Genomic DNA, 26,543 nt, shown 5'->3' on the forward strand with positions numbered 1-26,543 from the left:
TAGGGATTTTCTTCTTTAACCTCAGCATAGGCATTTGTTTATACCTCCTGTTCTAGACATTGTTGATGTGTTTTCGGAATCCAGTATGGCCCCTGATTCCCTGCCCTCCAGCTCCTTGTAAACCTGACAGATACTACAGGGTTCCTGAGTCCCACAAGTTCCTTTTCCAAAATCCTGTTGCAGATCCTGAAACCATTTCTCAAGGGCCTAAGGGCAATAAGGCTTCTACTGCTAAAAATCCTACCTTTTCTGATAGAGACTCCAGGGTGCTGGATAGATGGGGTAAAAAGGTTTATACTTCTGCAACCTTGGCTATCAGGGCTTTAAACTGCCAATTTCATATGTTAAAATGTGTGGAAAATAAAGATTTACAAGATTTATTGCATTCTGCTGAACAAGTTGGAAAACATACTTTGCAATGTGGTTTTGATTCTTTAGAGGCCTCCTGCAGGGCTGCTGTTACTGGGTCTGTGCTTAGAAGGCATGCTTGGCTTAAGGATCAATCTCTGCCTGATCATGTTAAAGCAAAATTGTTGGATGCTGCTTTAAATCAGGACCACCTGTTTGGCAATAAGGCTGAAGACGTTTCTAAAAAGATAGAAGATAAAGCTAAATCTATGCAACCTGTAAAAGATTTCTTACGAGTGCAACCTCCAAGATTTAGTAGGCACTGACCTACCAAGAATTGGTCCTTTCCAGCTCCTTCCAGATCCTCTCAAGCCAAATCCAGACACTCCAAACACACCAGGTTTCAGTCCCAGGGGACTCTCAGACCTAAGCAATGGGGGTCTTCCACTTCCAAATCTGGAAATAAGACGACACCCCCCTATGGTAAACAGTCTCATTAACTTTCCTTTAAAATTACCAAGCACTTACCTTTTAGCCGCCCCTTTGGGGGGAAAGATTGCTTTTCATGCAAAAAACTGGGAACTCATAACCCAGGACAAATGGGTTTTAAATATAGTGTCCCAGGGATACAGATCATTTCCTCACGTTGCCAGCACCAAACGGGTGGCCAGACCTGCCTCCAAATCAGTGGGCAGAGGCTCAAAAACAAGTACTTTCCCTTTTATACATGGGGGCTTTTCAACCGGTACCAGAAGAGGAAAAGGGACAAGGTTTTTATTCAAGGCTTTTCTTGATACCCAGAAAAGACAAATCATGGCATCCAATTCTGGACCTGTCTACCCTAAACACCTTTCTGGACATTTCAAAATTCAAGATGCTGACTCCTCATCAGTTACTTCCTATGCTAGGCAAAGATGCCTGGTTGGCAACTCTAGATTTTAAAGAAGCTTGTCTGCATGTCCCAATCAGGGAATCTTGCAGAAGATTCCTATGCTTCAAAGCAGGCTACTTGCATTATCAGTTCTCTGCACTGCCCTTTGGCGTGTCTACTGCGCCCAGGGTATTCACAAAGTGGCTGGCTCCAGCAATTGCATTTTGCAGGCAAAGAAATATTCAAATATATCCATATCTGGACGATTATCTAATTCAGCCAGAAAAACAGGCCATGCTTCTAAATCATCTGGCATTTGTAAAAAGGGTTCTAACTTGTCTGGGGTACACCATAAACAAAAATAAATCACAACTGGTACCCTCTCAACAGATTACATTCCTGGGTGCAAGCTTGAATACAACTGCCCAGATGGCTTTCCTCAATCCAGAAAAGCAAATTCATTTGGTAACTTACTTCAAACAAGTGGCCACAAAAACCCTGCTATCTGCAAGACAAATACTGCAAGCCTTGGGGTTCATGGCCTCCCGCATTCTTCTAATTCCATATGCACGACTGCATATGAGGAAACTTCAGTGGTACTTAAAAAGTCTATGGAGTCAACATTGTCACAGCCTGGAAACAATGCTTCCTTTCATACCTTGCCTACACCTACACTTCCTATGGTGGGCAGTGGCCTACCACCAAAACAAGGGACTGCCATTCACGTTACCCCCTGCCACCCAAACCCTGACTACAGATGCATCAGACTGTGCATGAGGGCTCACATGGCAGGGAAGTGCATTCAGGGCAAATGGGACCAAAATCAAATGCGCCTGCATATCAATCAAAAAGAAATATTAGCTGTAGAGAATGCTCAAGGACTACATTCTTCCAGAACAACTAATGGTAAAGACAGACAATGGTACGGTTATGTGGTACATAAACAAGCAGGAAAGGGTACACATTTCTACCCCCTCTGCAGACTAGCCATGGCATTGTGGTACATGGCCTTGAGCTACCAAGTGCACTTACAAGCTCAATTCCTGCCAGGAAAATTAAATACACTGACAGACGGACTAACAGAAATCTCATGGACCCACACGAGTGGAGACTGGAACCATGGATTTTCAACATGTTGACAAGGAAATGGGGGAGCCCAGACATAGATGTATTTGCCTCCCCCCGGAACTACCAGTTTGTCAAATTTTGCACAAGGACTCCCCACAAAAAAGCCTGGAAAGTGGATGCTCTGTCTTTCAGCTGGAAAAACCTATCCGTGTACACCTTTCCCCCTCTGCCTCTACTCTGCAAAGTTCTGTTAAAAGTCAAACAGGACAAACCAATAATGATTTTGATTGCTCCAGACTGGCCACACCATCACTGGTACCCTCTCCTGCGCAGTGTGTAACACATATCTCCATGGCACCTGCCTCAAACACCTTCCTTACTGTCTCAGAAGGAGAACCAGATTCTGCACCCTCAGCTTCCAACATTGAACCTGGCAGCTTGGCTAATCACGTAAATTCATCCTTAGCATCCCTCAGCAAACCTGTGATAGATGTCATCTTGGAGGTGAGAAGACCTAGTACTAGAAAATCTTATGCTGACAAATGGAAAAGATTCTGTGCTTGGAATCAATCTCAAGGAATGAGAACAGCAGTGCCCAATTTACCTCAGATTTTACAATACTTCACTAAGATGTTTCACAAGGGCCTGTCTTTTTCCTCCATTAAAATCCACGCCTCAGCCATTTCAGCTCATTATAACACAGAACCTCCCCTCTTCTCTCATCCTCTGCTCAAGCAGTACCTCAGAGGGGCCAAAAACTTGAGACCACCCAGGAGAGCTCCAACCCCTGCCTGGGACCTTAACTTTGTATTTGAGAAACTCACTCTACCTCCTTTCGAGCCAGCTGCTACTGCAGACTTAAAATTTCTTTCTTGGAAAACAGCCTTCCTTCTAGCAATCACTTCAGCTAGAAGGATATCTGAGTTACAGGCTTTCATGGCAGTGGAGCCTTTCATAATTTTTCATGCGGACAGTGTGTCACTCAGTACCAATCCGTCCTTCATGCCTAAGGTGGTATCCAGTGTGGCTCTTAATCAGTCCATTCATTTGCCAACTTTCTTTTCCAATCCACAGAACAAAGGGGAACAGATTCTGCATTCATTGGATCTGCACAGACAACTTAGATTTTACTTGGACAGGACTAAAACTCGAAGAAAATCTGAACAATTACTGGTTACATTTGCTGCAGGGGCAGAGGGAAAAGCTATTTCAAAACAAACCATCTCTAAATGGATAAGCCACTGCATTCATTTCTGCTTATACGCACCATGGAAAACCTATCCCCCAGGGGATCAGATCTCATTCCACCAGGGCTGCATCTACTTCTGCAGCTTTCCTCCGAGGTGTTCCTACCAGGGATACTCTAGACGTTACCTGGTGTTCAGTTCATACTTTCACCAAGCTTTATCATTTACCAATTTTTTCTAAATCCAGAGCTGGCTTTGCCACTGCTGTCTTGCAGGGCCTTTTAGCTGGTCCTAATGCTGTATAAATCCATCCTCCCAACCATGGCTTTGGGAATCTACCCAAATGTAATGACTGCAACAATGAAACACGAAGAACATAGTACAGTTGTGTACACTTACCATAAATGTAGATGTAGAGTGTATTCACTGTTGCAGTCCTGGTTACCCTCCCTCCAGCCCCCTGTTTTTCTGTGACTATGCTTAAAAGCCTTTTTGCTGTATTTGCTTTTGGTTGGAGGTATATTTTTGTGTTTTAAAATTTTATTTTGCTCCCCATTCAGGGGGCACCTGACATATGAGGCAAGAAAAACTGAGGTAATGACATCGGCTGCATGTTTTATACCCCTGGCGACCTGACGTCATGGAGGAAGGGACAGCATCCAACGCAGGATCCAAGTCTTTGTTAATCAGGCCGACTGAGGGCAACCTGCCAGCAGATTAGCCAAATGTAATGACCGCAACAGTGAATACACTCAAACATCTACATTTATGGTAAGTGTATCAACTGTACTGTCCAACTCTCCCATTAATGCAGAGAGTTACGGACCCGATCTTGATCCCAGCTTCTGGGATTTTTTCTCCTCTTGCTTTCAGTGTGGTGGAGAGCGTCCTCTTGGTCCCATCGAGACCCTTGATGCTATCATCCTCGGAGTACGTCCTGGCTCCCTCTCTTTCTGGTGTGGATTCCGCCATCCTGCCCCCTCAGGGACAGCCTGTTGCTTCTCTGCCCCAGAGAGTTCCACCACGAAAGTTTCTGAGTTGTTCCCCATGACCCCCCCCCCGAGGAGCTTCCTCAGAAACATATGTGCAAAAGGAGGCAGTTTGACTCCCCCTGGAGTCCCTCACAGAAGACACTGACTTAGAGGAAGGGGAGGGTTCCCCTTGGTCACGTCTGGAGGATGTCTCCTTTTGAGACATCAGACAACATGGAAATCTTTCACCAGGGTTTGGGGGGGTCCGGGTCCGGATCTGATCTTGCGTCCCTCAGGGATTCCGCACCCAGATCTAGTCAGTCTGAAGCTTATAGCTTGGCTGCCTGCTCCAGTTCCAGTGATAGCTAGGACTCCCCAGCTGTCCAGTTAAGAAGATTTTGGTAGCGGCTCACAAATTGTCCACTAGAAAAGTTTACTTCAGTAAGTGGAAACATTTTTAATATGGGCGTCTCAACTTGATTTGGATCTTTTCATTGATCCAGTTCCTGCCATCCTGGAGATTTTGGCAGATTTTTTTCATCAGGGTGCCAGCTTTTCTAAGGTTAAGGTTCAGCTGGCAACTATCTCCAGTTTTCATATAGGAGACAATTCGGCTTCCATAGCTTCTTCCAAGCTTTGTAAAGCCTTTTTAAAAGGTACCTTTTTACTTCAGCCCCCAATCAAGGACCCTACGCCACCTTGGGATTCTACTCTAGTTCTATAAGCCTTGGTTTCTTCCCCCTTTGAACCTGCAGCTACAGTGGATTTGCCATTTCTGTCTTGGAAGACAGCTATTCTAGTTGCTATTACCTTGGCTAAAAGAGTATCCGAGATTCAAGCCTCATCTGTTAAGCCTCCTTATATGATGTTCCATAAAGATAGGGTGTCTTTGTGCACAAACCCTTCCTTTCTTCCGAAAGTGACGTTGGAATCTAACATTAATCAGTTTATCAAGCTCCCTGTTTTTTATACCAACTTCCAGAATAAGGGAGCATACAAATTGCACTTGCTTGATGTTCATAGGCAATTGGGTTTTTATGTGCATAGAACAAAGTCCATGCGCAAGTCTGATCAACTTTTTGTTTCCTTTTCTAAACCTTTCTTAGGAAACCTGTGTCCAAGGTGACTATAGCTCAATGGATCTTTCAGTGCATACTTCGGCCATATAAAGCCAAAGGTTCATCTCCACCAGGTCAGATTAAGGCACATTCTACTAGGTCTATGGCTACTTCAGCAGCCTTTTGGTCTAGGATTTCCTTGGATGACATTTGCTCTGCGGCTACTTGGGCATCTTCGCACATGTTTATTTCGCACTGTTGGATCTCCTTTCCAGAGGCAGGGCATCCTTTGGCTCCGCCGTGCTCTGGAATATCTTTCCATGAGGACCTCCCAGGGTCTTTTGGTAGCTAGGGACTCTGTCCCATAGGTTGAAGATCAAATAAAAACAACAACTTCAGATAAAGAAGTTAAGTACTCACCATAACGTTCCATCTGAGTTGTTGCTTTTCATTTGTCTTCAACCATCCCTTCTTCCTTCCCCCTGCCTTTTGCGGGCTGTGTGGTACACCAGGTGAAAGACACATAACCCTTACTTTCACAAGCCTTTATCTTTCCTATAGTGCTTTTAGGGTACTAATACCAAGGTGTTAGGCTCTTGGTTAGGTGAGGATGCTACTGTTGGCAGCAAGCTCGATCTGAGGACAGGAGGGAGACAGGGGTATTATGGGTAGGAGAGGAGCTTGGAGCTCAGAGCTGATGCTGGAAAATGTGACCGAGTCAGATCCGTATACCCACAGATTGAGAGCAAATGAAAAGCAACAACTCAAATGGAACATTATGGTGAGTACGTAACCCCCCCCTCAAATAATTCTCTGCAAGGACTTTCTCAGGTTGCTGATCTTCATGGCATGTATGGTTCCTATAGTAACTAAACTTTCTTTGAGAAAAATTCACTAGTGTCTAAAACCAGTATGGTCCCAATGTCAACATCTGCTGATATTTCACATTCTTGTTTTGAGGTTCATCAGAAGAGAACTTTTTTTTAAACAACTTAAAATTCTCACATAGGCAAACATGCATTAACAGTAGAGAAAACAAACCATATTAACATTTTTACATTTACATACATTGTACATCACCTATTTTTTTCTTTGTAATTATCATCACTCCAACATTACTTAAGTTCCTGAATTCCTGCCTTCCCTTTAACCTCTCTCCTCTTCCTCCTGAAATTTATTCTGCATGTATTGTTCTCATAATTTCCATTTATTTCTATGTAATTTGCTAATTTTCTTTTTTAAAAATTCCCTCGTCCAGTTTTTTATGTCTTTTATAATATTCAGTACTTCCTATTCAGTTGCTTTATACTTTGATTTCCATTTTCTAGTAATTGCTTTTTGGCAGCCAGCATAATTAAATTTAATAAGGCTTTACTATATCTATGCAATTCAGATCCTGTGTCCCAGCTAAAAAAAAAAATGATATCCTCAATTACAGCCATTGGCTCACCCAATATTTCTCACAGAGCTCTCTGCAGGGAATTTTTAAAATCTACTAACTCATTACACTCCATAAACACGTTCCCAGTTACCACTTTCTTCCCATTCACATCCAACATTTGCTGTTTACCTGAGAAAAAGGTTCTTTGAAGTGTACATGGCAAAGATCCTACACGAATACGATTTTTAGACTTCATTGCATACTTCGGAGCCATAAATATGTCTTCCCGTTGTTAGTTTGTAAACTGCTTTTCCAGTCTCTCTTCCTGAACTTTTCTAATCGCCTCTGGTTGATTCTTGTAGTTATCATGCAGTATTTTGTATGGCCTACAAATTATCCATTTTTTAACAGCAGCTTCAGTTGTAGATTCAACAAAAACCTGACCAGAGCAGGTCTTTCACTTAAAATTCCCCTATTCATTTCTCTTTGCTTATACTCTGATATCAGTCTCTGATAGAGAAGGCAGTCTCTAGTCTGCAATCCAAACGTCGTCTTGGCCTCACTCTTTCTCTAGTTATTTGCTCCCAATATCTTTGATCCTTTGACAGTTTTCTCCAGTTTTATCCTGTGTGGAAATTGTTCTTATGACCGGAATACTTGAGTATTGGATAGTGGGCATGCTTGTATCTGTTAACTTTACAGTCAAGTTTACTCTTTGCTGGACATCACTGCCTTGTGGTTGATTAGCTTTTTGTTCTGAATCAGAGTCTAGTTACAGGAGAGCACAGTATGTTGATTGCTATTAATGCATTACCTAGCTTGATTGGAACCTTGAATATTGCAGCGAAGCCTGGCAGTGACATCTGTGCTAAAACTGTAGTCCTTGCTCCCCAAGATGAATTTACTTATGTATTTAAGATTGACCTTCAATGGCTGTCTTTACGAGGACGCCACTGTTCTTTTTTGTTTTTTTTCCTGTCTTGATACAAATGTTTTTGTAGAGTTAGGTTAGAATGACTTTCAAATGTGACCAGCTGCAGCAGTAGTGGCTGCGCCTGCATACATTACGTAGCTGCCAGTCCTGGCTGTTTCACATCTGCTAGCTTTTGCATTTAGAGTTTTGGAGCCAAGCAGCCCACTGAGGTGTCTAGACAACCTGTCCATATTGCAAAGACATGGACTGTTTATCATCTGCTCTTGTGAGTATTTTCCACAGGTGTACATTTTACAACTCTTGTTTTCCCATTTATCACACATTGCTCAGATAATCTGATGCTATCCGTGTCATTATTCTTCACAGATGGGTCTAAGATCTGACATCGAATTCGAGCTGGACACTTTTCAGAAAGATCTAGAGCTCAGGCTCCCCTTTCCCATAATCCCTTGCTACCTTTTCCCCTTAGATCTCATTTGCCATTGAATCGCTCCAGACGTTGTCGAGGCTCAAGCATTAGGGAATATAGATACCCTTTTTTTTTTTTTTGGTGGTGTTCTCTCTCTTTCTTTTTAGGGTGATGTTGCTATATTTACTTTCTTTTTTATTTTAATTGTATTTCCTCCCTTCCCTGTCAGAACCTAGTTGATGTTCATCGTGTTTCACTGTTGCAGTCATTACTCTTGGGTTATCCTGCTGGGAGGCTACCCGCAGTCGGCCAGAATTCCAAAGTCTAGGTCCGGCGTCGGTTGCTGTCGCGTCTTCCCTGACGTCAGTGCGCCAGGGGTATAAAAGATGCAGCTGACTCCATTTTTATCAGTCTTTCTTCCCGCGCGGTGCCCAAAGCAAAAGCAGTTCGCAAGTGCCGGTCGGCCGACTCCTGAGATTTTCAAATCCGAATTTCAGAACCGAAGTCTTCATTAAAGCTAAGTACCCTGTTGGGGATACTTTTTTCTTGCTCCAGACCGATGTCAGAAAAAGTTAACAATTGTATTTCTTATGGGAAGCAAATACCTCATAAGGATTTTCACTCTTACTGTATTCCTTGCCTAGGCCCTGATCACAACGTTGCTAGCTGTCAGTTTTGTGCTAGATTTAACCAATGCACTATTAAGCGTCGGTTCGATTTTGCATTTTATTACTTTGGTTGAAGATTTAATTATATAATGCCGTCGGAACAGCCGATGACCGGAGTTTACAAAAAACGCAAGGACAAGGAAAAGGATAGGCATCTGAGGTCCAAAACCGACGACAAGGCCTCCGGTAGGTCAGTCGCCGGTTTTCAATGAGGCGCTTTCGCAGCCCCTGGTGCCCGCTACCTCAGAGCCACAGGCTGCTTCCGACTCCCACATGGAGCCGACTGGGCCTCTGGATGCTCAAGGTATTGGACACTCGGAAATCATTCCCTCCGATGGATCCGGAGCCGCTGAGCAAGCATCGGCTTCTGAGGGTGTCTTCAGACCTACACAACTATATGTTAAGCCATCTTCAGCTTCAAAGACTAAAGCAACTCTAAAGACAAAGAAACAAGTACAGCATTCTCCTACTCAGACTTCCATGCCTAAAAAACAGATGCTTAAAATGGCCGAAGACCTAATTACTTTGATCAGGGGTTCCCATCCCCTCCTGATAAAGAGGCCTAGGCAAAAGACAGAATATGATTATTATGATCAGGTTTCTATTTCCTCTGATTCCTCTTCTGAACAGGATTATTCCATGCTTCCCTATGAGGACTCTGACGCTGAAGAATCCATTCCTTCAGCCTCTCCTCCTGAGGATTATTTTTTGGGGAAACCCTGCATACCATGAGGGAGCATTTCCACTGGGAGAGCCAAGATTATTCTGAATCTAAGAAAAGGCTCAGAGACTTTCTGCTACTTCTTCAGCACAGACCCCTTGCTATTCCACCTGTTCTAGACATTGTAGATGATGTATTTTCAGAGTCCGGCCTGTCCCCTTACTCTTTACCCCCTGCACCTGCTAAGCCAGACAGATACTACAGGGTCCCTGATTCTCATAAATTCTTATAAAAAACCCCGCTGCTGACCCAGAAACTATATCTCAGGGTCCCAAAGGGGTCAAAGCTTCCACTGCAAAAAAACCTGTCCCCTCTGATAGGGACTCTAGGGCTCTGGACAGATGGGGGGAAAAAGTTTACACTTCTGCTACCTTGGCTGTAAGGGCTTTAAATTGTCAGTTTCATATGCTTAAATATCAGCAATATTTAATGTCACTGCTTAAACAAAAATTGTTGACAAATACTGAATGTTCAGAAAACAAGGAAATGCAGGATTTATTGCATGCAGCTGAACAAGTGGGAAATCATACTTTGCAGTGTGGTTATGATTCACTGGAGGCCTCTTGCAGGGCCGCTGTTACAGGTTCTGTTATTAGAAGGCGTGCTTGGTTAAAGGAACAGAATCTGCCTGATCATGTTAAAGCAAAATTATTAGATGCTCCATTACAGCATGATACTTTGTTTGGTACTAAAGCAGAAGAGGTGTTGAAAAAAATGGAGGATAAAGCAAAATCCATACAGACAGCTAAGGATTTCTTACAGGTACAGCCACCCAGATTTAGCAGGAACTGGCCTTCTAAAAATTGGTCCTTTCCTGTCTCAGACAGACCACAAAGAGACAGATATAGGCATCCCAGATGCAGATCTCAGCCCCAAGGCTCATACAGGCCTAAACAGTGGGGTGCTCCTACCTCCAAAAGCGGAGAATACAAATCGCAACCTTACAGGAAACAGTCCCAATGACTTAAACTAGCACTTTTTTCATCAAAATGGCAAATGGTTACCCTAGACAAATGGGTCTTGGACATAGTGTCCCAAGGCTACAGGTTCCATTTTCACACCCCTACCAAGGTCAAAAGGTATGCCAGACCTGCCACACAATCAGTGGGCAGAGGCACAAAAGCAAATTACAGCCCTCATGGACATGAGGGCCATTCAACAAGTACCACAACAAGAGCAAGGGCAAGGATTTTACTCCAGACTTTTCTTTGTGCCCAGAAAGGACAAAACCTGGAGACCAATACTGGACCTGTCTATACTAAATACGTTTCTGGAAATTCCAAAATTCAAGATGTTGACTCTACAGCAGCTACTGCCCATGCTGGGCAAGAAGACTTGGCTCGTAACTTTGGACCTAAAAGAGGCATACCTGCATGTCCCAATCAGACAATCTTGCAGAGGATACCTCAGATTCATAGCTGGCTCAATGCACTACCAATTCTCTGCACTTCCCTTTGGCTTATCTACTGCACCCAGGGTTTTCACAAAATGCCTGGCACCAATAATTGCGTTTTGTATACAGAGGAATTCAAATATATCCCTACTTGCACGACTGCCTTATTCAAGCAGAGAACAAAGACATTCTTCTAAAGCATCTGGCGTTTTAAAAAGATTACTAATTGGCCTAGGGTACACAGTAAACGAAAAGAAATCAAAACTAGTGCCCTCTCAAGAGAGAATATTCTTGGGTGCAAGCTTAAATACAACTTGCCAGATGGTTCTTCTCACACCAGACAAACAAAAACAGCTGACTTCTTACTTCGAAAAATTGGCAACAAAGACCAACTTATCTGCAAGGAAAATCCTGCAGGCCTTGGGTTTCATGGCATCCTGCATTCTACTAATTCCATATGAGGAAACTACAGTGGTATCTTTAAAGTGTTTGGACTCAACATTGCTACAGCCTGGAGACAGTAATTACACTCATTCCCTGCCTGCAACAGGAGTTTCGATGGTGAGCAGAGGCCTGTCACCACAACAAGGGTCTGCCATTCAGTTTACCCACAGCCAGACAGACACTGACAACGGCTGCATCAGGTTATGCCTGGGGGGCCCATATGGCAGGAAAATGTATTCAGGGCACATGGCCTGCAAGCCAGCTGCATCTTCACATCAATCAAAAAGAGATGCTAGCTGTTCAAAATGCCCTGACAGCTTTCAAGGATCTACTTTATCCAGGACAGCTAGTGATAAAAGACAGACAATACTACGGTCATGTGGTACATAAGCAGGGAGGTACACATTCCTACCCCCTCTGCAGACAAGCAATGACCTTATGGGACACAGCATTGACTTATCAAGTTCACCTGCAAGCACAATTCCTGCCAGGAAAAACAAATACTCTGGCAGACGAACTAAGCAGAAACATAATGGATCCCCACGAATGGAAACTGGATCCACAAGTCTTCAGCATGATAACAAGGAAATGGGGATGCCCAGGCATAGATCTATTTGCCTCCCCTCACAACTGCCAATTGCAGAGATTTTGCACAGGGATTTATCACAAGCAAGCATGGAGAGTGGACGCTCTATCCTTCAGCTGGAAAAATCTAACAGTATATGCCTTTCCTCCACTGCCTCTCCTTCTCAGGGTACTCCTAAAGGTCAGACAAGAGAAGCCAAAAATGATACTGATTGCACCAGACTGGCCACGCCAGCACTGGTACCCAATCCTAAAGAGCTTGTCTGAAGGTCCAGCATGGCTATTGCCTCAAACTTCTCACTTGCTGATCCAACAAAACAATCCGATCCTGCACAGCCAACTCAGGACCTTAAATCTGGCAGCATGGTGGATAATGTAGCCATTCAGAACACTCCTCTTTCAAAAGCTGTTATGGATGTTATCTTGGAGGCCAGGAGGCCCAGTACCAGAAAATCTTATGCAGAAAAATGGAAGAGATTCTGTGCTTGGAACCAGGAACAAGGCATTGACACGTGTACCAAATATCCCTCAGATTTTACAATACTTAACTGAGATGCTGAACAAAGGCCTTTCTTTCTCATCAATTAAGATTCATTCCTCTTCCATTTCAGCCCATTACAACACAGAACCACCTATCTTTTCTCATCCTTTAATAAGGCAGTACTTCAGAGGGGCCAAAAACATCAGGCCTCGAAGGAGAGCTCCAATTCCGGCATGGGACCTCAATTATGTTTTGAAAAAACTCACACTGCCTCCTTTTGAGCCAGCCTCAACAGTGAATATAAAATTCTTATCCTGGAAAATGGCTCTGCTCCTAGCAATAACCTCTGTAAGACAAGTCTCGCAGTTACAAGCACTCATGGCTGTGGAACCTTTTAGCATTTTTCATCCAGACAGGGTTTCTCTGAGGACAAACCCAACATTTATGCCTAAGGTGGTGTCCAGTGTGACCCTCAACCAAACCATTCACTTTGCCTACCTTTTATCCAAACCCACTGAACAAGGGTGAGAAAATTCTGCATTCTTTGGACATACGCAGGCAGTTACGCTTCTACTTGGACAGAACTAAAGCCTTCAGAAAGACTGAGCAACTTTTAGTGTCATATGCTGCAGGATCACAAGGAAAGGCGATCTCAAAACAGACCAATTCTGAATGGATAGGCCATTGCATCCGTTTCTGCTATTTTCAACTTGGCAAATCAGTGCCTAAGGGCATTAGGCCTCATTCTACCAGAGCAGCAGCCTTCCTCAGAGGAGTACCAACCAAAGACATCTTAGAGGCTGCAACTTGGAATTCAGTGCACACTTTCACAAAGCACTACCACTTACCTATTTACTCTAAATCCAGAGTAGGCTTTGCCACTGCAGTTCTGCAGGGCCTCATAGCCTCTCCTAATCCTATTTAGCCCAGCCACTCATCCTCGGCTTTGAGATTCAACCCAAGAGTAATGACTGCAACAGTGAAACACGACGAACATAGTACAGTTGTGTACCTACCATAAATGTAGATTTCGGGTGTATTCACTGTTGCAGTCCAGGTTACCCACCCACCATCCCCCTTTTCTTTGCTGGGACTTATCTGTACTTCTGTATCCTATACAACCTATGTGGTGTATTTGCTTGTAGATGAAGGAAATGGGTTTTTTTTTGTGCATGCATACTTATTGGCATTTTTATTCAGCCTACCAACTTGGGGGCACCTGACATCTGGGGCAAGAAAAACCGAAGAAAATGACGCTGGCTGCATCTTTTATACCCCTGGCGCAATGACGTCAGGGAAGAGGCGACAGCAACCGACGCCGGACCTAGACTTTGGAATTCTGGCCGACTGCGGGTATCCTGCCAGCAGGATAACCCAAGAGTAATGACTGCAACAGTGAATACACTCTAACATCTACATTTATGGTAGTTACACAACTGTACTTTTGCAGAGATAGGTTTCTCCCCTCCCCCATTCAAGTGCTTGGCACCTTTTCTTAGAGTATTTTTGTAAAGAAAAATTTTATTTTGGCTGTGTGTGTTTTAGTATGGCTGACAAGCCTGTAGGTTTTAAGACATGCTTCTAATGCGGTCAGAAGATGCCCTGCTACGACTCGCACAAGGAGTCTCTCCTGTCTAGGGTCAGTGCACCTGGAGGTTGATGCGACATTTGTGTTAAATTCAGCCTCTGCTCTTGTAGAGCGCTGCAACAAACTACCTTTCAAAGTCTTGGCACAGGGTCGTCCTCTGTCCTCAGACTGCCCTTCCACTTCTTCGCAGGATCTGAAGACGAGACCTCCTGCTATCCTGGGCGATCTTTTTCCGTGCGTTCTAAAAAGCCGAGGCTCTCAGATTGCAGATCCCTGGATCCGAGTCCAGCCTCTTTGGCTTTGGATCTGAGGTCTGCCTTCCCAGAATTTTAGATCAGGCTCTCTGGTCCAAGGCCTCATCAGATCGGGCACCTTGAGATCAGAGTAAAAACAGACGGTCTCCAGGTCCGACCAGTTTGTCGGATTCATCCGATAAAGCTCTCAAATCTTCAGACCCTATAAGATTATTGGATCCAACAGTAGTGTTGGATCCTGTTGCTGTAGATGGTTCCCCTTCTGGGTCCTGTAGGACCAGGTCGGATCCAAGACATCAGAGCCAATCTCCTTCTTGCAGCCACAGAAGTTAGGGATCCAAGGCTGGATCCTCACCAAGATCTGGCCATTCCTTAGCTTCATCCAGATCGTCCAGAAGTCTCCTTCCCTCGGACATGGATAGGATGATAGTTTCCAAAGAGCCCAAATCGAGTTGGACCTGCTGCCTTCCCCAGTCTATATGGCTAGGGGACCCTCCCCATCCACAGGTCTCCACTCTCCCCTTCCAACCCATAAGGAATTGGAATGTACAGACCCGGAGATTTTGCAGTGAAAGGCGATTGGTGTCGTAAATCCTCCCCTCCTCAACACAGTTTGGGTCCCTGGCCAGCTCTGTTCCACAGCCCTCAGACCGGAGTGGGCTTAGTTTCTGAGGGGTCTGTGCTGGTTCCCTGTGGTTTGGTTCAGGTCCAGATTTTTTGGACTGCTTCCTTCCCTTTGTGGCTTCGGCAGTGGATAGCTCAAAGCAGATATTGTCCTGTGGGCTTCGACACTACGTCGGGGTCCCTTCCCCTTCCCAGGTTGCCCTGGCCGCTGGGGATGGGCGAAGGGCTTCATCCAGTCCATTAGCCTTCCGAGTGGTAGAGAGGACCTTTTCCAGTTTGCTAGTTGTGTCTCCTTCTGAAGGTCCTCCCCAGCCTTTCTCGGGATTGGGTGCTGACGCCTCATCATCCATCCAAGGTCAGCTCTTCTCATGAGCACCTTCAGACGGGCACTGCCCCACTTGGGGTACCCATCTCTTCTGAGTCTTCTCCTGAGCCTACCACGGAGGAGACCCCTTGGAAGAGAATGTGTAAGACGAGGCACTTGGACTCACCCAGAGAGTCCCTCACTGAAGACTTGGATTTTGAGGAGTGAGATTGTTCCTCCAGACTTTTGCCAGAGGAGGTTTCTTTCAGGGGCATCCTGGAAGTCCTCAGACAGAGAAGGCAGATGGTCTTCCTAACCCCTGACCTTGGAGGAGTCCATATTGCTGAAGGCATTCGGGATGGGTCCATCTGCTACCTGAGTTCCTCCCCTGCTGACAAGCTTGTGGGACCTCATTGCCAGCAGGGCTTGGAAGGAGCCGTACATGGTGGAACCTGTGCCTAAGAAAGCGGATAAGCTCCTCAGTCCCCTTCAGGACAGGTCTTTTTGGTGCAGAGTGGTCCCTGTCGATGCCATCGTGGTGGCTGCTGCTACCAAGAAGGAGCTAGCTGAGCCGAGCTCCTTGGTCCATCCCCCGAACAAGGAGTCCCAGGCAATTGACCATTGTGGAAAGTGTGTGTTTGCCTCAATTGCTTTTGGTGTGAGAGTAAACAATTACTTTGCCCTCTTTACCCGGCTGCAAAGGGATTTGTTTTCAGAGCTTACTACTTCCTGTCAGAGTTGTTGTGTCCAGAGAGCTTCAAGCAGGTCTCTCTCAGGCTATCTACTCTCACTCCCTTAGAGAATTCCTTGATGAAGCTGATCTCCAATACTGCAGAGGCCACCTTTTAAGCGGCAGGCACAGGCTTCGCTGTCAGGAGACATGCTTGACCTCACCTTTGCGAGTTCACGAAACGCTTTAAGGCATCCTTTACGAACACCCCCTTTGGTTCCACTTTGTTTGGACCATCGGTTAAAGAGAATTTAACCTGCAGTGAGCAGGAGGGCAAGACTTTTTCCACAGTAGGGATCAGGTTTTCTACCCTCAGAGGTCCTTTTCTAAGACCCAGAGAGGAGGTAAGAAGCTTTGATTCTGGAGGACTCCATCTTTCTTTCAGAATGCTCCCCAGGAATCCTGTTCCACAGGCTGGGGCAGGGGATTCAATGGTAGACGCCGCCCTAGGGGCAGAGGGGGTTTGCAAAGTCAGAGCTACCGAGAGCCCAAAGCCCTTTCAGCACTCCTGATGCACTTCTTTCCTGCCCTGGATTCAGTCGGGGGTCATCTCTCCTTTCACCCACTAGCCTGGAGAAATCGTGCCTCCAATTAGTGTGTGCTATAAATCATTTCAAGGTGTAACTCTATTCCCTTCTCCTAGCTCCCTCCAACTGAAAGATTTTTCCCAGATGGTACCACCTTGCCAAAGGGACTTGGTCTGTCTCGAGGTGCAAGACCTCCTTTAAAAAAGAGCCTTTCAGGAGGTCCTGACAGGATAACAAGGGCCTGGAACTTGCTCTCGCTTCCTTTTGGTGCCAAGAAAGACCAGGGACCTGCGTCTGATTCTAGACCTCAGCGAGCTAAACCTTTCTGTCAAGAAGTCCAAGTTCCAAATGGTCACTGTAGAGTTCATTCTACCTGTCTTGCGCAAGGATGATTGGATGGGCTCAGTGGATCTGAAGGATGAGTACTGTCATGTAAAGATCGACAGACTCTCCAGGAGACATTTGCATTTTCGGCTAGGGGCCAGTCATTATCAGTTCAGAGCCCTGCCCTTTGGACTCACCATAGCCCCCCAGGTGTTTACCAAATGTATGTCAGTGGTGACAGCTCATTTCTGGCTGCAGAGTTTAAAGGTTTTTCCATACCTGGATGATTGGCTCCTCACAACTCCCATGAGGCATCAACTAACACTGGTGATCAAATATATCCTCGGGCTTTTCCAGCATCTAGGTATCACCGTGTTCCTGCCAAAGTCAAATCTTGTTCCAAGCCAAAACCTGGAATTCATTGGAGTCCAGTTGGACACGGTTTTAGAGACTGCAGCACTGGCTACCTGCAGGGTCCAGATGATTCAGGGTCAAGTTTCTCTTTTGTTGAATCTAACACGCCTGCCTGTTCATTTGATTCTCAAAGCGCTAGGCTGTTTGGTGGCTGCCATTCAGTTGGTGTCACTCGCCAGGTATTGTGCGAGTTCTCCAATGGACCCTGGCAGTCCAGTGGTCCATTCTGTCTCCGCCTGTGTGTATGACAATAACATTGACCCAGATGTTCTTCGTGTTTCAAAACATTTTCTTGCTCCAGAACCGATGTCAGAAAAAGGTAATTGTTTTTCTTGTAGGAAGCAAATACCTCATTAGGACTTTCATTTTTACTGTATTCCTTGCCTAGGCCCTGATCATAACTTTCTGGGTTGTCGGTTTTGTGCTAGATTTAACTAACGCACTATTAAGCCTTGGTATGATTTTGCTTTAAACTACTTTGGACGCAGGTTTATTTATCCAGAAATGTCGTCGGAAAGCCATCCAACTACCAGAGTTCACAAAAAACGCAAAGAAAAAGAAAGACAGCCGAGGCCCAAAACAGATGACGAAGCTTCTCCTAAGCCAGTCGCTGGTTCGCAGGTTCTCAGTGAGGTGCTTTCGCAGCCCCTGATGACTGCTACTTAAGAGTCGCAGGCCGCTACTGACTCCCACGTGGAGTCGGCCATGCCGCTGGAAACTCAAGGTATTGGAGCCTCGGACACTAACCCTTCAGATGGGTCCGGAGAGGCTGAGCAGGCACCGGCATCTGAACCAAACAGCTGTACATTAAACCGACTTCAAAGGCAAAGACTAAAGCACCTTCCAAGGCAAAGAAGCAAACTCAAGAGCCTCGTGGACAGGCCTCCATGCCCAAAAAAACAGATGCTCAAAATGGCCAAAGACTTGATTACCTTGATCAGGGGTTCCCATCCCCCTCGTGATAAGAGGCCTAGGCAAGAGACTGATTATGAATCTTCAGATCAGGTTTCCATTTCTTCTGATCAGGAATATTCTTTTCCCCCCTATGAGGATTCTGATGCTGAAGAATCCATAACTTCAGCTTCTCCTCCTGAGGACTATTCTTTTGGTGAACCTTACATACCATGAGGAGGGAGCATTTCCACTGGGAGAGCCAAGATTTTTCAGAATCTAAAAAGAGGCTCATGAATTTCCTGTTACTACCTCAGCACAAGCCACTAGCCATCCCTCCTGTGTTAGACATTGTAGATGATGTGTTTTCGGAGTCTAGCCTTACCCCTGACTCCTTACTTCCAGCTCCTGTTAAGCCTGACAGATATTACAGGGTTCCTGACTCACATAAATTCCTTTTTAAAAACCCTGCTGCAGACCCAGAAACTGTTTCTCAAGGTCCCAAGGGAGTTAAGGCTTCTGCTGCAAATAACCCTACCCCTTCTGACAGGGATTATAGGGCACTGGATAGATGGGGAAAAAAGATTTACACATCTGCTACCTTGGCTATAAGGGCCTTAAACTGTCAGTTTCATATGCTCAAATATCAGCAACATGTCATGGCATTGCTTAAACAGAAAATGTTGTTAAACTCTGAATGTGCAGAAAACAAGGAAATGCAGGATATATTGCATGCAGCTGAACAAGTTGGAAAGCATACTTTGCAGTGTGGTTTTGATTCTTTAGAGGCCTCCTGCAGGGCTGCAGTTACTGGTTCTGTAATTAGAAGGCATGTTTGGTTAAAGGAACAAAATCTGCCTGATCATGTTAAAGTTAAATTATTAGATGCACCTTTACAGCATGATACTTTTTTTGTGTTAAGGCAGAAGAGGTGTTAAAGAAAATGGAGGACAAGGCTAAATCTATGCAAACGGTCAAATATTTCTTACAAGTACAGCCACCTAGGTTTAGTAGACACTGGCCAACAAAGAATTGGTCCTTTCCTGTGTCAGACAGACCTCAAAGGGGCAGACCCAGACACCCTAGAGGCAGATCCCAGCCGCAAGGTTCATACAGGTCAAAGCAATGCGGTGCTTCTACCTCCAAAAGTGGAGAAGACAAATCACAACCTTACAGGAAACAGTCCCAGTGACTTCCCCCTGCCTGCACCAAGCACTTATTTCCTGGCAGTACCCTTAGGGGGAAAATTATCACTTTTTTCACAAAATTGGCACATTATAACCTAGGACAAGTGCGTTCTAAATATCGTGTCACAAGGCTACAAGTTCCATTTCCATACCCTGCCAAAGGCAAACAGCTGGCCAGATTTGCCAAAAAATCAATGGGCAGAGGCATAAAAACAAGTCTCATCCCTCATGGACATGAGGGCCATTCAACAAGTGCCAGAGCAAGAGCGGGGACAAAGATTTTACTCAAGACTGTTCTTGGTACCCAGAAAGGGCAAGGCCTGTAAGCCAATACTGGACCTATCAATTCTGATAAAGACAGACAACACCACAGTCATGTGGTATATAAACAAGCAGGGGGGCACACATTCTTACCCCCTTTGCAGACTAGCCATGACTTTGTGGGACACAGCATTGACTTAGCAAGTACATCTGCAGGCACAATTCCTGCCTGGAAGAAAAAATACTCTGGCAGATGAACTAAGCAGAAACCTCATGGATCCACACGAGTGGCAGCTGGATCCACAAGTCTTCAGCATGATAACAGGGAAATGGGGATGCCCGGACATAGATCTATTTGCCTCCCCTCACAACTACCAGCTAAAGAAATCCTGCACAAGGATTTATCACAGAGACTCATGGAAAGTGGACGCCCTATCCTTCAGCTGGACAAAACTATCAGTATATGCCTTTCCCCCTCTGCCTCTCCTCCCCAAGGTACTCCTAAAGGTCAGACAGGAGAAGCCAAAGATGATACTGATTGCACCACACTGGCCCCGCCAGCACTGGTACCCAATATTAAGGAGCTTGTCTCAATGCCCAGCTTGGGCCTTACCTCAAGTACCGCATCTACTGTCCCAGCAAAACAGTCAGATCCTGCACAGCCAGCTCAGAACTTTAAACCTGGCAGCATGGCAGATAATGTAGTCATACAAAACACAACTTTCAGCAAAGCTATGATGGATGTCATTTTGGAAGCCAGAAGGCCTAGTGCTAGAAAACCTTATGCTGGAAAATGGAAGAGATTCTGTGCTTGGAACCAGGCACAAGGGAAGAGGTACAGCTGTGCCAAATATTCCTCAGATTTTGCAATACTTAACTGAGATGCTGGACAAAGGCCTATCTTTCTCATCTATTAAAATTTATGCCTCTTCCATTTTGGCTCATTACAATTCAGAGCCACAATTTTTTCGCAACCCTTATTAAAACAGTACCTCAGAGGAGCCAAAAATTTAAGGCCTCCAAGGAGATCACCAATGCCTGCATGAGACCTCAACTATGTCTTGGAAAATCTCACCCTGCCTCCTTTTGAGCCAGCTGCTACTGCTGATATAAAGTTTTTATCTTGGAAAATAGCTCTGCTCCAAGCAATAACTTCTGCAAGACGGGGTGTCAGAGCTACAGGCACTCATGGCTGTGGAACCTTTTATCATTTTTTATCCGGACAGGGTCTTCCTGAGGACAAACCCAACATTTATGTTTAAAGTGGTGTCCAGTGTAGCTCTTAACCAAACCATTCATCTGCCAACTTTTTATCCAAATCCACAGAACAAGGGGGAAAGAATTCTGCATTCTTTGGACGTACACAGCTTAGATTCTACTTGGACAGAACCAAAGTTTTCAGAAAGAACAATTACTTGTGGCATATGCTGCAGGATCACAAGGAAAGGCTATCTCAAAGCAGACTATTTCAAAGTGGATAGGCCACTGCATTCGTTTCTGCTACTTATACCATGGTAAGCCAGTGCCTAAGGGCATTAGGCCACATTCCACCAGAGCTGCAGGCACTTCAGCAGCCTTTCTTAGGGGAGTACCAACCAAGGACATTTTAGAGGCAGCTACTTGGAGTTCAGTGCACACCTTTACAAAGCACTATCATCTGCCACTCTACTCTAAATCCAGGGCAGGCTTTGCCACTGCAGTTCTGCAGGGTCTCATAGCCGCTCCTAATGCTGTTTAGCTCCCGCCTCCCAACCATAGCTTTGGCATTCTACCCAAATGTAATGACTGCAACAGTGAAACACGAAGAACATAGTACAGTTTTGTACACTTGCATAAATGTAGATGTTCGAGTGTATTCACTGTTGCAGTCCAGGTTACCCACCCGCCATCCCCCCTTTTCTTCTAATGGAACCTATCTTTTCTTCTCTGATTTTTGCAACCTATGTGGTGTATTTGCTTGTGGATGAAGGTAAAGTTTATATTGCTGCATGTAATTTTATATATTTTGTCTACCCTTTTAGGGGGCACCTGACATCTGGGGCAAGAAAAACTAAAGAAAATGGCGTTGGCTACTTCTTTTATACCCCTGACAACCTGACGTCAGGGAACGGGCGACGACAGCTGACGCAGGACCCAAGACTTTGGAATTCAGGCAGACTGAGGGCAACCTGCCAGCAAGATTACCCAAATGTGATGACTGCAACAGTGAATACACTCGAACAGCTACATTTATGGTAAGTGTACACAACTGTACTGTATGCAGGAGTCATCTTATTTGCTGGCTTCAGTCTTGGGACCCTTTTCTCGGCAGACCCTTTTGTCTTCCCCTGCCCAAGGCCACAGTGACCATGGAAGCCTCCCTGTTGGGGGTTGGTGTGTGGGCATTTTCAAGACACGAAGGCTCAAGGCATGTGCTCCCCTATAGAGACCAAATTACACATAAACTTTCTGGAGATGCGAGCAGTCCTTTTAACATTGTAAGCCTTTCAGGACTGCCTCCCTTTGGGGACCATAGCAGTTCAGACAGACAACATGGCTGTAGTCTTGTACATCAACAAGCAAGGAGGAACACAGTATTATCCTCTGTGCAGAGAGGCCATGAGAGTGTGGAATAGGCGATGTCTTCCAGGTGCTTTCTTCTTGAAACTCGTATACCCGGGTGTTCCAATGTGCAGGTCTGTCTTGAGTCCTCATGAGTGGTCCCTGAATCTGTCAGTGGTGAGGCAGATCTTTGACCATTGGGGTCAACCATGCTGCAACCTGTTTTCTTTCCCAGTCGACTACAAATGACGCAGTTACTTTGTCCTGATTCGGGGAGTCACCCAGGGACACTCTTGTTCATGATTGGCCTACTGGTCTCCTCTGTTTACCCTCCTATTCCCCTAATACCCAATGTCTTGCAGAAGGCTTGTCGCCTGAAGAGAGCTGTCATCCTCATTGCCCTTTTCTGGCCTTGTCAAGCGTGGTTCTCCTTCCTAATGTCTCATATGACGTATCCACCATGGGTACTGGATCCCATTCCAGATCTCATCTCTGTGGGCTTCCACTTCCCAATCTCCGGACCCTTGACCTAACCACATGGTTTCTCCAGTTCCAGTAATCCTAACACAGTCCAGGTTTCCTTCCCCAGTGAGGGACATTATTTGGCTTCTCAAAAAACATCTACAAAGAAAGTGTATTTCAGTAAGTGGAAAAGGTTTTCCATTTGGGCCAGACAGCAGAGTCTAGATCTCTTTTCAGCCCTTATTCCTGATATCTTGCTGCTCTTGTCTTCCTTCTTTCAGGATGGGGCGAGTTTCTCTACTATTAACTCTAGTTGGCTGCCATCTCTAATTTCCATGTCAGCAGTGAGCTTACCTTTTCTTCTAAGTTGTGCAAAGCCTTTATGAAAAGAGGTTTCCTTCGTAGGGCCTATTAAGGATCCATCACCTGCATGGGACTTGACTTTTGTGCTGCAGTCTCTAACGCAAATAACATTTGACCGTGCTAGTTCATGCAACATTAAGTTCCTGTCCTGGAAGACTGCCTTTTTAGTAGCCATTACTTCTGCCAAGAGGGTCTCGGACTAAAGGCTGTGTACATTAAGCCACTGTTTATGATTTTTCACAAGGACATGATGTCTCTGAGAACAAGTCCTTCCTTTCTCCCCAAAGTAGCCTCTGAAGCAAATCTCAGTCATTCAATTCAGCTACCAGTCTTCTTCCCTAATTACTCTGATAAAGGAGAATATAACTTGCATTGTTTAGATGTCCACAGACAATTGCATTTTTATTTGAAGACTACTGAGGAGTTTAGAAAGTTGGACAAATGTTTTGTGGCTTTCTCCCAAAAGAGAAGGAGTCAGGGAGTTTCCAAAGTGACTGTCTCCAGGTGGATTGCTGGTTGTATTTCCTTCATTTATGCTATTTGGAATTTACAACTGTCCAGACCAATTTAGGCCCACTCCACTAGATCTGTTACTACATCATTGTCATCTTGGTTAGATTTTTCCCTTGATGAGATCTGTGATGCTACAACTTGGTCTAATTCTCATGCCTTTATTTCGCACTACAAATTGGATTTGGTATCTAGTAACAGGGTTTCCTTTGGTTCCCCTGTGCTCTGGCATATCCTTCCTTGAGGCCACCCAGGGTACATATTAGCTGGGGACTCTTACCCATCTGTGATGAATTATGGGACGGATAACATCCGGTAAAGATTTATGTACTTACTGTAACTTGGCATCTGTGCTCTCCAGTGTCATCGTTCCTCACATTCCCGCCCTCCATGTTGAGGCTAAAGTGGGTTGGATCTGGCAAGAAGTTTTTGGCTTCTGTTGCAGATGCTGTGTTTCTGCATTTCAGCTAATTTAGCAAACTTGATCTGAGTGTTAGAAGGTAGCAAGGGATTATGGGAAGATGAGGAGCTTTAGCTCTGGATCTGTCTGAAAAGTGGCTGGCTCAGATCCGAGGTCAGATCCTAGACCCATCTGTGAGGAATGATGACACTGGATAGCACAGATGCCAAGTTATAGTAACTACGTAACTCTTTTTAGAGTACGTGTCAGTGATACTGATTACCTCATCCTGTCTTAAACGGGTTATTGGTCCTTTTTCTGTATTCACCTGCAGTACAGGAAACTGTACTGCTTCCATTTTTCCTGCCACTTGTTAAAAAAACTGGACAAAATACTGTTTACACCCAAAATTCACAAGAGTGCATATTTAAGGTTGGTTCCTGAAAATTTTTAATGTCTTTTGTATACTCGCTCTACTTGCCTGACCTCAGGCATCTTTGACTCCAATATTCCCCATGAGCAATGGTGTTCCATTACCCTTGGTATAACCCTCCAACATAATCAGCAGGATAGGATATCCTAAAGAAAAAGAAATTCAGAATGTTAGTTGCCCATGCAAGAGCCTGAAATCTTGACATTCACTTATTTATACAGAAGAGTTGTTTTTCCATTTTGTCAGTTTTTTTTTTGCTTGGTCAGTGATACAGTTGATGTGTGCTGTTAACAGTACAAGAGGAGCAATAAAACACTAGCTTCCAGATATACCCACTTCCCTCCCAAACAAGTTAGCTGTATCCCCAAGTAAGAACGTCTGACTTCCCCAGGACTTGCTCATGATTTGTTAGGACACTTATGCAGTGGTAAATTCTTGTACCATTAACTGGCTCCTTGGATAGTCTGACAGTTTGCTGCATACCCTTCCCATCTTACCCCTTTGTTTGGTAAGAACCTTTATATAGCCCTCATTTTAGTCAGCAAATCTTTTAGCAAATCTTTGTTATGAAATTGAAAATGTCTTCCCATGTCGTACAGAGACATGTTCTAGATTGCCTTCTGGAAAGGAAACCAAATGACACTTGCAAGAATTGTGTTTCTTGGATATTTTGTTGTTGGAAAAACATTGTGTTTATCCTTACTGTCCTGTAGATTCAGCAACTGTGGGCTAAGTCTTTAGGGTAGCAGGATTAGCTGTTTTTGCATTTTTCCCTTTTGATTACTTTTTTCATTGAGAAATGAACTTTGCACAATTGTTTGATCATGCTTTCTCATGTATTACTCTGTGCATCTGTTTTGTTTATCTGGTATGCTGTTGTAAAGTGACGTATTTTGCTTATGTTTTTATTTGTTGTATTATTTGTTACCAAGTTACACTTGAACAATAAGTGTTAATGTGCTTTACCTCATCATTGTTAGAAAAATAAACTTCTCTGAATTAGTACTTATCTTGGAGGATTCATTTACAGGGAATACTTAAACTAGCTGAATGTCAACATTTTTTCTGTACAGTATTTACAGATTCCTATTTGAAGGTTCTGTAGCAGTACTATTGCAGTTATAATCTGACTTAATTTTGTAAAAAAAAAAAAAAAAAAAAAAAAAACAGGTATGGCATCAACATTTAAAGATACCCATTGAACTGCCACCTTATAGAGAATCTGTAATAAAGAATACATGTAAGTTATTCAGTCTTATCAGTCTGTGCAAACATAGACCAGTTGTTTCCATGGGCCTTCAAGGCGAGAGTTTATAGGTTTTAAAGCACTGTTTTCTGTCTGTGTGTCCTTTTTGTTGTAAAAAAGTAAAATGCTTCTTTCTTTAGTGATAGCTTGTCTTGAATTGTTTGGTTCCCTTAGAAAATCAGACGATGGCTCAGTCATTACAGATTTTGTGACGATCCTTTTTGGTTTACAGGACACATTTTCCAAGCATTATACTTGGACTTGAGCACTTGAAAAGGAACATGATTCTACAGTGGTTGTCATAAGTAGTTTTATGCATTTCCTTGTTTAATGTGTCATAGCTGCTCAGTGTGTTTCCTGTTCAGCTGCTACAGAAAATATAATAGTACAGTTGAGTAAAAAAAATTACCTTAACCATATATCTTTGAAGGACCATTGAGGCAGGAGCTGGCGACTGCAAGATGTCTTCTCAAAGACCTGATGTTATGGTGAGCATCTTACTTCCTGCCTGCTTCATCATCATGGTCTTAGAGAAGAGACCGAGGAATGAATTGCGGTAAACCATTGCAGGAAGAAGTTTGAAGGGATTAAGAAATGTCCTGGAGATGTTAATGATGGGTGAAGGAGCATTTAAGAGACAACTACTGACAGCCTGTCAGAGTTGTACCATAATCTTCAGCGAAGCAGATAAGGTAATGGAGAATAGTAGAGAGGGACAGAGACTCCTGAGTGACAGAAATGAAACAGCATATTTGATGAAAAAAATAGATGTTAGCAGACAAGAACACAGTCGCATATAAGTGCTGACAGGTAAAGATATGTTGGGCTTTCAGACATTGAGATATGAAATATAGTAAATATTGTGGCACACTGGACCGAAAGAAGCCAGTCGGAACTTTATTCATTTGGACATTTCTTTGATGAGTCTTAATGAAATATCCTATGGAATAATTAGAGTTGGATTT

The 26,543-nt window shown here is 44.3% G+C and overlaps 1 protein-coding gene across 3 annotated transcripts in view; it reads left to right on the forward strand.

Moving 5' to 3' along the window:
* The window catches only part of RC3H2 (ring finger and CCCH-type domains 2), a 2,406,224-nt gene that overhangs the window by 1,217,055 nt on the left and 1,162,626 nt on the right, over nt 1-26,543 (forward strand). The window lies entirely within an intron of this gene.

The sequence above is a fragment of the Protopterus annectens genome, chromosome 16.part0 (assembly GCF_019279795.1).
Source record: "Protopterus annectens isolate FY-2018-M chromosome 16.part0, PAN1.0, whole genome shotgun sequence".
Taxonomy (NCBI): Eukaryota; Metazoa; Chordata; order Ceratodontiformes; family Protopteridae; genus Protopterus; species Protopterus annectens.